This window comes from Poecilia mexicana, unplaced genomic scaffold (assembly GCF_051168715.1).
Source record: "Poecilia mexicana isolate PSO_F unplaced genomic scaffold, ASM5116871v1 scaffold_3, whole genome shotgun sequence".
Classification (NCBI taxonomy): Eukaryota; Metazoa; Chordata; class Actinopteri; order Cyprinodontiformes; family Poeciliidae; genus Poecilia; species Poecilia mexicana.
Window position 1 is genome coordinate 6,763,087 of NW_028263372.1, and position 12,752 is coordinate 6,775,838.

The 12,752-nt window shown below is 37.9% G+C and overlaps 1 protein-coding gene across 3 annotated transcripts in view; it reads right to left on the reverse strand.

The window, feature by feature from the left end:
• The window catches only part of LOC106918234 (protein MTSS 2-like), an 85,430-nt gene that overhangs the window by 67,308 nt on the left and 5,370 nt on the right, over positions 1 to 12,752 (reverse strand). The window lies entirely within an intron of this gene.

Below are 12,752 nucleotides of genomic sequence, written 5' to 3' on the forward strand. Positions count from 1 at the left end.
TGGTCTGAAAGCATTGTCATGTAACCCACCATTGTTTTAGTTAAGATCACATAAGGTTGGGCAGAAAGTCTAACATGGTCACGTTCATACGCTGCGTCACCAGCCCATGTTATCTTAGACTTGTAGTCTGCCTATGGTTGGAACTTGGCAACAGCAGGAGAGGAAGTGAAGGAAGCCATTCAGTCCGTGTTGCTCACGCTTCCAAAAACAGAGCAATCAAAGTTGAAGCAAGAGGAGTGTTTAAGACATTTCATTGCTGGAAAAGCTTCATAGCATTGCTTCCTTCGCGATCGAGTTGGCATAACGTTTGGCCGAGGCGGTCTTCACGTTTCGGCCAAACGTTAGCGGTTGGGTAGAATCAGGCTAAATGCGAGACATTCCAGAGTGCTTTACACATGTCTTAAACAAAGACCTTCAAGCTTTAAAAGACTGTTGTTACATGGAGTTTCTTCCAGAGCTAGAAACTAAATTCTACCTGCTTAATTTAGTTGTAATATTTTGAACAGAAATGCATTTTGACCTAAAGCTATTTTGTGGTTCTTAACCAATAGCAAATTTTGCATCGATTTAAGAATTGGTGTAGTATAATCTGTTTCTTATTGCTGGTCAGTACTGTGGCAGCAGCATTTTGGATGAGCCTGAATGATTTGTTTTACAGCACATGTGTCAAACTCCAGGCCTGGGGGCCAAATCTGACCCGCTGTAGCTTTTTATGTGGCCCTTCAGACTCCAAATTACATCAGTGATTTTCACAAATCTGCAAAATTCACAAAAAAATCAACAAATTCTGATTTTACTGCAAATTCTCTCAAAGTTGGTCAAAAACATTGAGTTTAAGTGACTGTAGCCTCACCTGAGGTCAAGTGACATCAGGTGAGGTTTTTATTACTTGTATCCATAATTGATACAAGTAATAAAAAGTCAACTTTAACATCATACATTAGTGCAAATTTCATAAAAATTCCTTATAAACATTTCTATATTGGCACCATAAAATCTGCAATTTTGTTTAAAAAAAACCCCACTAAAGCAATCACAAAATCCTGGAGGAACAGTTATTTATTGATATTTTAACAATTTAATTGGTTTTTATCAATAATGACACAACCGGCCCAGGTTTTTGATATGGTCCAAAATGAAAAGTACCTCTGTTTCACAGAGACACTTCGATAATGTAACCTACTGAAATTCTAAGCATTTACTTAGTTTCTCTCTTCTGTCTTGAAATGAAATCCTTTATTCTGGTAATGTGTTTCACCAAGAAAGTGAACCACACCAACTGAAAATGGAACAAATGTGGCTCTTTGGCCCTCAGTGGAATCGAGGTTACCGGTGTGAAAACACTCAGTAACAGACTTTGTGTGGTGTCTTATGTTTAGATTTGACTGCAAAACAACAACCAAGGTTTCTTACGTGCTCTGTGGTCTGTAAAATCAATAGTCAAACCCATAATACACAGATAAGTCTATCTAGGGCCGGATTGGTCGGACCCAGGACTGGGTCAGCAGTAGAACCCTTTGGGTTATTTTTAACCTGGTATTTATTAGGTTCTCATTTTGAATTTGCCTTGTGCCTTGGCATTACTAAAAAGTGAAATACCTGACACATATGTTAGATTTCACTAAACCAAAACTAAGAGATGATAAGAATATAACTTTTTTATATCAAAGTCTGTATAAACATCAGCTCAGAATAAAACATAACTTACATTTTGTGCTTAACAATTACAGAGATCCATAAATTAGTGAAGATTGCAGCGACGTTCAGCATGAAGAGACTTTGCTGGAAGGATCTGAAGTTAATCTGTTTCAATCACACTAGCTGTAATTACTTTGTGGGTTTTAACATGCGATTTAAAAAAAATGGCTTCTCAGTTAGGATTGAAACACAAGAATTTGGCGATAGGCACCTCATTACATTTTGCTTATTATGAATTAAACCTACATACATTCTCTTATATAGTCAGTTTTTTTCCTTATAAGAAACTTTGTCTTGTCACATCAAGTCAAGTTTTTGTGGTCTGCTCCCTTCAGGCTGCTGATCTTTAGAACATGTCTGTCTGTCCTGAGAACCAACAGCTGGATGGACAAACAGGAGCAACATGAACACTTCTGAGCTCCCTTCACTTTCCGTTGACACCCAACGGAAAGCGAAACCTTAAAACCTGCTACTTGGTGGGAATTACCCTGGACCACACACACACCAAAAACACACCAGTGATGGGACTAATGCCACGCTTTCACAGAGCATCTTCAGTCCTGCAGTTCGACACAGAGTCATGGGACATCATGTTACTGGCTTCTGAAAGGACGGAACACAATGGTCAGCCTCAGACAGAATACTGACCCCTTTGCTTCCAGGTCTTTTGCTCTGTTGAATTTCTGTCTGTCTGGTTTAGCTCTTTAATGAGGAGGACCAGTCTGAAACAACGACTGCTGCCAAACTTCATAAATTTGCTTCCCTGGTTCAACTGAGAGCTTTGGGAGTCATGGAAGGCAAAAACCATCAGGGTGATACCCTTTCTTTCGCAAGTTTTTATGCAAGTTTGACAAAACAAATTCATCTGTTTATACCCTATCTGCAGCCCCTTCCTACCTCAACTCATATTAAGTATGAGCAGAAATGCCTCTAGAATCAGATTTTTAGGCATCCAGACCTGCAAAAAAATCAACTAATAATCAAACTATCAGTTTTTCAGAGTTCATCACTGAGGATAGAACAGTGGAGAAATTGAATGTATGAAATGCAAGTAAGCGATAAATGAAAACCACACAATTAACATTAATATCATATATATGATGTAAGAAAAACTGTCAAGTTATGAAAAACACAGTTTAACTTAATCCACTGCATCTCAGGTAAGTTTTGCTTCACAGTTCCAAATTTATTTAAATTGTATAAAGAACTATAAACAATAAACAATGACGTTCAGTTCTTATTATTCAATTTCACTGTTACTTATTTTTGGAGATGTTGGTTTACGCCCTTTTCCCGTTTGCTTTGGACTGAACCTCATTTGGCTTAGTGGACTCTTATGAATATGAGAGATTATGATTCCTGATCAAATCATCAAATAACTATAGGCGACCCACTGCAAGTAGAGATTATCTGTAAAGGTCACAGCAGGTAAACATACCTTCCTGTTGGATAAAGTTTGTTATTTCAATTTATTACACATAGGTTTTCTGTATAAATGCCTTAAAAGCAACACCACAAGAAGTGCTGAGTAACTTTTTTTGAAACAACCAGGGACACTTTCAATATCTGTATCAATAACACCTTCCACCAGGTGTTTGCTAATTGCTGCTGGCTAGTCTGAAGGAGCTGAGAGGGGGAATCATGTGAGAGCTGGTGGCTTGGAAACTTTAGCTCCGAGGAGGAGCTTTGCAACAGGCCAGATCCCCTCTGGCCTTTTGCACAGTTGAATGGTTCCCATGTAGATTAAAGAACTTTTCAAACATGCATGGAAGAATCAAAGCAACACCCCAAGTATGTTTTTGGTGAGGGAATAAGATTATAACATAATGTAAAGCTCAAAAAAGTCAATTTTACATAACTCTGTAAATCTGGGATCAATACAGAGACATGGATTCAGCAGCAACCTTCAAAAATCATTGTCAGTTTACACTGACAATGATTACACTTTTGATATTACCTGAAATGACATTCAACAAAAAGGAAGACAGAATTCTAAACTCAGCAGACCAAATCAGTTCCCATCTCGGGGATAAATCTCCTCTCTTCTGTTTTTCAGATTCAGAACTCTTCTGATAATGGAAATGTTTAATTATTGCTCTAAAACAAAGTCTCTTCTGAGTTTAAAGTGTCTATATTTTAGCATATTTGTGCCAATATCAACATGATAATCTCTTGTGTCCGCTGCAGACAGCTGACCCTGCGCAGGGTATAAGGTGAAGGGTCAAGTGCACTTGACCCTTCACCTTATAACCCCAGTGACGTGGATGTAATACTAGAAGATGTAGAAGATATGCACAACAACCAGCAACCACAGATAACTAAAAAAATACCCCCAAAAAATAAAACAAAATGCTAGTCCATACCAGAGACTGTAAAGCATTGACTCTCTGGTTTAGTTTCAGAAAGCAGGTCACACAGAACGCATACAGCAGAGTTAGGTGGAGGTCCTGCTGAGGCACGGAAGAGGAAGGGAGGAGTAGGGATAGAAAGAGGAAGATAAGGAGAAAGAGGAAGAAAAAGTGCATTCTAATCATCATAAATCTACTCTGCTGACAGCAGGATACACACAATATGAAGCTGTTTGACCCAAACAAGAATCTTCATGTAGCCTTGGTCATTTACACATCCATTATTTGACTGATTGTTCTACATTTCCAGACTTTCGTTTTTCAAAAAGTAACTCTGCATTGTTGTGTCGTAACTAGTTACATTTACTTCAGTAATACAAAATAAATAAAAATAAGTAAATAAGTATTAAAATAAGTATTTTTACTACACCGTACTTTTTACCTTTACTTCAGTAGTTTTATGTAGTATCTCTACTCTTACTTGAGTCAAATGTCTGGATTCTCTACCCACCATGAGTAACTTCACCGAATGAAGAACAAAAATGTTTTAACCAAAAATTCACCAGACACAGACACACACCTGCAGTTTTTGTTTAAGTTTTATTAGTTTTATATTGAAAGAAACTGATTTGGATTTTCTTTTGCATAAATTTGACAATTTGTGTTACGTATATAAATTACTGTAATTTTAGTTCTTAAACCACCAAAATTTCCACCTAGCTTTATATTTTGTTCCGTCTGATTATGTAATTTTTAAATATTAAATGATTGATAATTTAATCAGTCTACTTGAGTAAACATTTTACCAAATACCTGCAGCATCAGTGACTAGTTGGTAGTAAACAAGCTAACTCTTGTTAGCATTAACAGCTATTAACACATTTCTTCAGATTTTGTAAGCTCAAACACTTTGTCAACATATTTTCTAAAAAGGAGAATGAACAGGACTCTGTGTGGTACATTTTAAATACAATGCACATAAGCTTAGTTTTTATTATGGTGTCCATCACTAAGTTTTATATTCAAAGGAGCCATGCTGGGTCTAGAGGAAACTCCTGACTTAGAGGAGCCTTGTTGTTATATTTTACCGAAGTTAATTCTGAAAATATCTGTTTCTGACAACAAAAAAAAAAGTGTGGGGCTTATGTGAACCAAATTATTCATGTAATGCAAATGGATGAGAACATGAAATACCTAGAGGTAGAAAAAAAAAGTTCAAATCTAGTTGCAGACATATGTGAAAAGATTTGTCAAGATGGCAACTGGGATGGCAAATTTTTTGCAACATGCAGTCCAGTTACTTCTATGAAGTATGTGTAACTTATTGTGTGCTTATGTTTTGTTTAGGGAATGTGTATTGAAATAGAAGGATGAAGTTTAGATTTCAAATCCTAAACATTGCTGTATTGTTTCACTTATTTATTTATTTATTTAATTTTATAAGCTGAATGGTTCATTCATGTCTGGACATTTTAAATAAACATGTTCGGGTCTGTAATTAAGCCGAGAGCCAGAGTCAGTGAATAATCTTCTTCATTTTGAATGCCAAAACATTACGCCAACATCTGATTGCACATTTGTTTGCACTTTTACGGTGATTTTTAGAGAAAGAATCAAGCAAAAATGGAGCTGCTGACATTCACTTGTTGATGTTTTTTCAGAAATGTTTCCCAATTCAGCAGCTGGTTAGTCAAAGTATTCTGACATCAGCAGTCAAAAACGTGCCCTTTGTTCAGAAAACCGGTAAAGAGTTTTTAGAATCCTTCATTGCATCGGCTGAAACCTTTCTTCTGTAGTGAGCTGTAATCACTGATTATAAGCACATTGTTTCCAGCTGAGGCAAGAAGACTGAGAAAGGCTGATGACTCAACGATTCTCAGACGCTCACCGATGCTGTTCCCTTCCTGGGACCCGAGGAATTCAGCCATTCCAAATTAGGGCAGTAGTTTCTTATTTAGCCCTAAGACAACTGACCCACATCTTTGAGTCTGAGCAGCAGAACATAAACAGGGAGGCTATTAAAGCTCACATGAATAATAGATGAAACAAAGACTGAGAAACGGAGAAACAGAGAGAAACTGTTCAAGTGAAAGGCTTTGAATAAAGACCATATAATTGGGGCATGCCATTAGCAATGCATAAGGAGAGCAGTGACTGACCTGCGAAGCAGGTCAGTCACTGCCTCCATGCATTGCATGGCAGGCACCTATTGTTCTACACCCAATAGAACGCCTGGATATTATTATTATTATAACAACTTCTTCCATTACCGTTAATGCGGCTCGTACCGCTGCGTGCCCACCCACAAAAGTGGTATCAAAACGTGTGTCTCGATCCCGGCATTGGAGCTATTACTTTTATTGGGGATCGGAGTTACGACGGCGACGTAAAAAGCGAAAAACGAGCGAAATTTCCAACTGCCGAAACCTTAGAGTGTAACTGAAACCAACTGCCGCTTTTTAGAGTGAGAAAAAGAGTGGAATTTTGACCCCAAAATAATTTTGAAATTGCTCTCATGGGTGCAAAAATTGCTCTATTGGTATGAAAGTCGGTCATGACATTGATACGAATGCCTGCTCTGGTAAAATGTTTTCAAAATTTCCCTAGGGCTTACGGTTTTCTGTCCAGGTGCTTCAGAGCAAAGTTTTGGGACAGGATAACTGACGTTCCTCCCCAGTGTTTTACATACATTTCTGAAAAATCTCTGAGCTCAGCGCACACCATTTTTCTCTCATCACTGCAATTACTGTGATTGAGCTACAGATATGAATCGCGGTAATAGATGAGATGAGAAATAGCCCTCTCATATGCTTCAAACGGTTTTTAGATCGGACTTACGGAACCCGAACGGGAAGCAGTCGTTCGGACTGCTTTTTCCATTAAAACTGACTGGGTGTCTCATAAAGATAGATAAGTCTGACACACACAGGGCACTTTCATCACTATAGCAACAGAATGCAGAGAGGGAGAACTGCTGGGGTTTGGACTACAAAGACTCTGTAGTTCTAAATATGGCGGAACACTTTAATACTGAGGGCAGAGCAGAAGGTCAGAACTACAACATGGCGGAACACTCAATGATTACAGAGGAGGGCTGAGCTGGCAGTTAGAACTACTTCCTGTTTTGGGCATTATACAGGTGGATTAACCAAACCACTGTTACACATTGGATTAGTGTGGTTATGAAAATTAAGTTTACTGAAAGTTTCAAAATAAAACTCTGAAAATTGCACTGACAAAAGTGCATCGCCGTAGGCGATGCAAAAATGAAAATCTTTTTTTTATGTTTTTTTTCTCAGGATAGTGAACTGCCTTGCGCAGCAAGGCAGTTCATTAACATTAGCATTTCATGGTTGTCTCAAAGATTGAAATCCTTCCCCAGCTTTCTGTCTCACACACACAGCAGTTGGCTGAGGGCCAATCGCTATAGCAACAGAATCCAGAGAAAGGCAAATCTGCTGGTTTGGACTACAAACCAGCAGCCATAACTGCCATAACTGTAGTTCTATCTATGGCCAAGACTCAGTTAAAACAGAGGCCTGAGCAGCATGTCAGAACTACAACATGGCGGAACACTCAGTTATTACAGAGGAGGAGTTGGCTGGTATTATAAACAACTTGTGCTTTGAGCATTATATAACTGATTTAACCTGATCACTATTACACATGAAATTAGTGTGGCAATTTCAAATGAAGCTTATTGAAAATTTTCAAAATAAAAGCCTTGACAATTTTTACATCATGTAATTGCTCTTTTTACATACATTTCTGCAAAAAGTTCTGAGCTCAGCGCACACCATTTTTCTCTCATCACTGCAATTACTGTGAATGAGCTACAGATATGAATCGCGGTACTAAATGAGACGACAAATAGCCCTCTCATACGCTTCAAACGGTTTTCGAATACGTATCACGGTTCCCGAATGGAAAGGAGTTGTTCGGACAGCTTTTTGGAGTGAAACTGGCTGGCTCAAACACATAGAATTGTTTCTCCCCCTGTCTGGAGAAACACAGGGGGAGGCTTGATCACTATAGCAACAGAACACAGACAAAAGCCAAACTGCTCCTTAGGACTACAAAAACACCATCTTTGTAGTTCTAAACACGATGGAACACTTTACTACAGAGGCCTGAGCAGAAGGTCGGAAGGTCAACATGGTGGAACCCTCAATCATTACAAAGGAGGGCTGAGCTGGCAGTTAAGAAGTACATAATGGTGGAACTCTGACTTATTACAGAAAGAAGGTGAGCAGAATGTTATAACTACAGACAGGGCAGAATGTTCTGGGCATTATATATGAACTGGTTTAACCCAACCACTGTTAGACATGGGATTAGTGTGGCCATTTAAAATGAAGCTTACTGAAAATTTCAAAATAAAAGCCTGACTATTCCTCTCAGGCCTTTATTATGTTTTTCTCTCAGGTTAGTGCAGAGAGAACTACAGATTTAAATCGCGGTTCCATCGGAGACAAGAAATTGCCCTCTTATATGCTTCAAAAAGTTTTCGGATTGCTCTTATGGATGCTGAACAGTAAGCCGCTTTGATCAGAAAAACTAACTGCTTCAAAGAGTTGCTGCACTCCTCTCATGCTAGTGCAACGCCCTAGGCGTTGCAATAATATTAAGCTTTTTTCGCATTTTTTTTCCTCAGGATAGTGAACTGCCTTGCGCAGCAAGGCAGTTCATTAACATTAGCACAAGATTGTGCACAACATTAGCACAAACTTTAGCATTTTACTGCCCCCACTAGTGCACTGCCTTGCGCAGCAAGGCAGTGCACATCCTAACATCCTAACATCCTACATGAATATTAGTCTTCACGCTAATATTAGCATTTTGGCTTATGCATTAATTTCAACATACTGAATGGTACAGGTGCAGTTTAGTCAACATGTTTCTGACTCACCACAGGTTATTGACTACATTGAAGCTTTCTTTAGCATTAATGCTAATTTTTTGCATCAGAACGCTTGATTAAAAACCGACGGGCACACTTTGGCATGCCCCTTAAAATTTCTGCGGAATTTTCTAGTTATGTAGATACTATACTACACTCTTCTATGCCATACTATACACTATGCTATTTTACACTACACAATAATATACAACACAACATTATGCTATACTATATTATACCAATATATAACACTATATCATACTATAATATACTATTTGTTTCTACATTATGTTGTATTGCATTATACTGCTATTTTACACCTCTACTACTACAGAATACACTGTGCTGATTTTACACTGTACTATACTACAGTATATTACATATTTCTATGCTGCATTACATTGCACTTTATTGCACAAACATATGACACTACACTATACTAAAATATACTATACCATACAATTCTACACTATACTATGTAACACTTTAGCATAGTGTGATATAGCACACAATACTATAGTGTATAGTATAGTATAACACTATACTATAGTGTGTTATAGTACACTGCGCTATAGTTTACTATACTAAAGCATAGTACTATAACACAGTATAGTGTTATGTACTCTAGTGTATATGCCACTATACTTTAGTGTTATATAAAGTATAATATATAACACAATACTGTAATGCACTATTATATTACACTATGCTATTCTATGCTAGAGTACACTATGTTATATTGCACTATTATATCCTATGTTACACTATACAATACTATAAATGGTAAATGTACTTGTATTGCACTTTATCAAGTCCAGAGAACCCAAAGCTTTTCACACTACATTCATTCAGTCATTCACGCACAACAACATGCAACCAAGCAGAGTCCATAGCCACATTCCCAGTCCTCTACATGCTGTACCTGCACTACTAGAGCAACTTAGTGCAAAATCATGTTTTACATGTTTTCTCATTATTATAGGAAACATTTATAAAAACAAAGAAAATACCTTTTTTGAAACAGACCAAAATCAAAAATTGTATACATCATGGTACAGACACCGATGCTCTGTCAGTGCAGAGGTCTCGCTACACTATTTAAAGTAACTACCCTATGGTAAACACCTGTCTGGATCTCTAAGGTATTCAGGAAAAATGTTTAAGGGCACCCAGAAATAAAAAGTTAAAGTAACTATTGTTGTTTTATAAAGGTTTAAGTGGCACTAGTGACCTTCATTCACCAGCAGGTGGAAAGGAAAAATAGGAGGGAGAGAAGGGTAAGACGTGCAGTAAATACCCCTGGGCCAATCAAACAGAGAAACTATGTTGACACCAGCCTCTGTGGTACACCTGCTCTGTCACTGAGCCAAGAGACGCCCCGTAAAATGATTCTATTTCAGTCATTTTTCATATACATATTCAATTCTCAAACATACGCTGCTAAATAATCAAATGGTGTAAGACACCATCCTTCCAGTGTTTTCTGTTTAAGTGCTGTGTGGAAGAATAGTTTAGCATTTTCAGAAATTTGCTCAGAACTTTGTGAATATCTTGCTGATGTCAATAAAAACAACAAAACACAATTTCACAATTCCGGTGTTTCCATTAAATAAGAAACACGTATAAAATCACATGTGAATAAGTTTATAGTGATGTTATTAAAAAAGTGCCTCACTATGATCCTTCAACTACTTCCTGTCATATTCTTCTTCGTGGTTTGTGCCAGTGGTAACATCAGCAAGGATTTGAACAAGTTTTTCCATTGCAGTTTTGGAAAATAAACAAGTTCCAATGCGACCAAAAAAAAAAAAAAAAAAAACATGCCATCCTAGCACCAAAACTCTCTATTGAAAAAATAATTTATTTGTTTGCCCATTGAGCAAACTTAGTTTTGAAATGTAAAACTGTGCAGCTATATGATCAATGATCAATGAAAACACAGCTACCGACTCTTTGTTCTTCATTGCAGAGTGTACGGCTATTTGGAGACAAAGGAAGATCTGAGCAACAAAATGCCTGGAAGCACCTGGATCCTTTTTTTTTTTTTTTTTTACAGATTTATCAAACTGCTTCAATCGAAAGCCTGAATTAAGTTTGAAAATGTCGCAAGAAAGACAATAAAAATTAAATGCAAATAAGGTACGTCTCCATGTACTGATTGGAACAAATCAATTAGGCTATACAAAACCTAAGTTGGTCAGATGTTGATGCTATATATGGATGTAATCAGCTGTCAAACTAGCATGGTTCACACATCTCTGAAAAGTGGACAGATTCCTCCCCTCCGAACTGAAGGTTTGGACTTTTGGTGCCTCTGATAAGGCACAGAGCCACCAGTGGATGGGAGCCTTCTCCACATCAGCTCTTATCCTGGAAATCTGTTTCCATCTCTATATTAGCGCATCAACTCTTCATCGCCATAAGCCACCCCAAACAAACGCAAAAACGCTTTAGCAAAACTGAGAAGGTTAATTAGAGTTTTGCTTTTTTTTTTTTTTTTTTTTTTATCAAATATGTGATATTTCAAAATGTGCATAAAAACGTGAATGGAAATGGGGCTTATGAGGTTTCTTCTGTTTGCAGGTTCTGTAGGAAGGGATGACTGTACTCTGCTGGAGGCTGATGGTTTTTATGTTCACATCTCAGTCACAGATTTCTATTAGTAAATACAATACTTTAATGTTTTTAAGAACTCTGAATAACTTTGATCTACAGATTGAATAGATTCATTTCAAACCATCTTTGGTATTCATAAATCACTGATTCTGTTTGTGAATACCCCCACCAAAAAAAGATCAAGTTGAGTGGGTTTGTTGTTTTTTGGGCTTTGGGAGATATTAGAGATGAGCTTGACTAGACCACTTAAACCTGAATTATTTTTGTTCTGAACTATGGCTGGCAGATATGGACTCAAAGTTTTATTGCAACATTTTTTGGTCATATTGCGATAACGATAAAGTGATGATAAGAACTATTTACAATTTTTTAACATAACTGATCAGCACAGAACTCATAGCCCCACAAATACAGACACTGCACTCTTGAAAAACCTCACATTTGAAATATTCTTCTCTAGGAAACCAGTCACATAGAAACGAGTGGTTTGTATCAATAATCTGCACAAAACAATCAGCTGTGGGTGTTGATAGTTCCCTTTTCTACCATTAATCTGCCCCCAGTCAGAGAACCGGGGTGGTGCTGGACCCAGTGGCCTGCTGCACATAGAGACTCACAGACAGACAACAGGAGAAGCAGCAGACTGGGATCACGTCTGGCGGCTGCGCTTCCTCTCGCCTTCTGTGCGTTCCTGCAGGGAAATCAGTGACGCTGCACTCTCACTGAGACGACACACACACCCACACACACAGTCTCTCCTCTCCTAACGCTGATGTCCGAAGATGATGTGCATGTATGGTTAACACGTGTGCGCCATGCAGAGGAGGAATCTGATCCTCAGAGCCTCTGAGGTAAATGGACTAATAGGCTCCTAAGGAGACCCAGTGGCTGGACGCATGTGGGCCCCACCGAGAAAAAAATAAAAAAGTTAGACATCATCACAAGATGTCAGACACTGGGCCCAAATATATATATATATATATATATATATATATATATATATATATATATATATATATATATATATATATATACACACACACACATATTATCTGGGGCTTCTGGGTAGAATGGAGGTGTTTAAGGATCACGTCTGAAAACGTTTGCGTTTGCATTTACATGCGCAGGCAGTTCTCTATAGGGGAGTGCGAGTGTGTGTCCGTGGGGGTGCGGGGTTACACCACCATCAC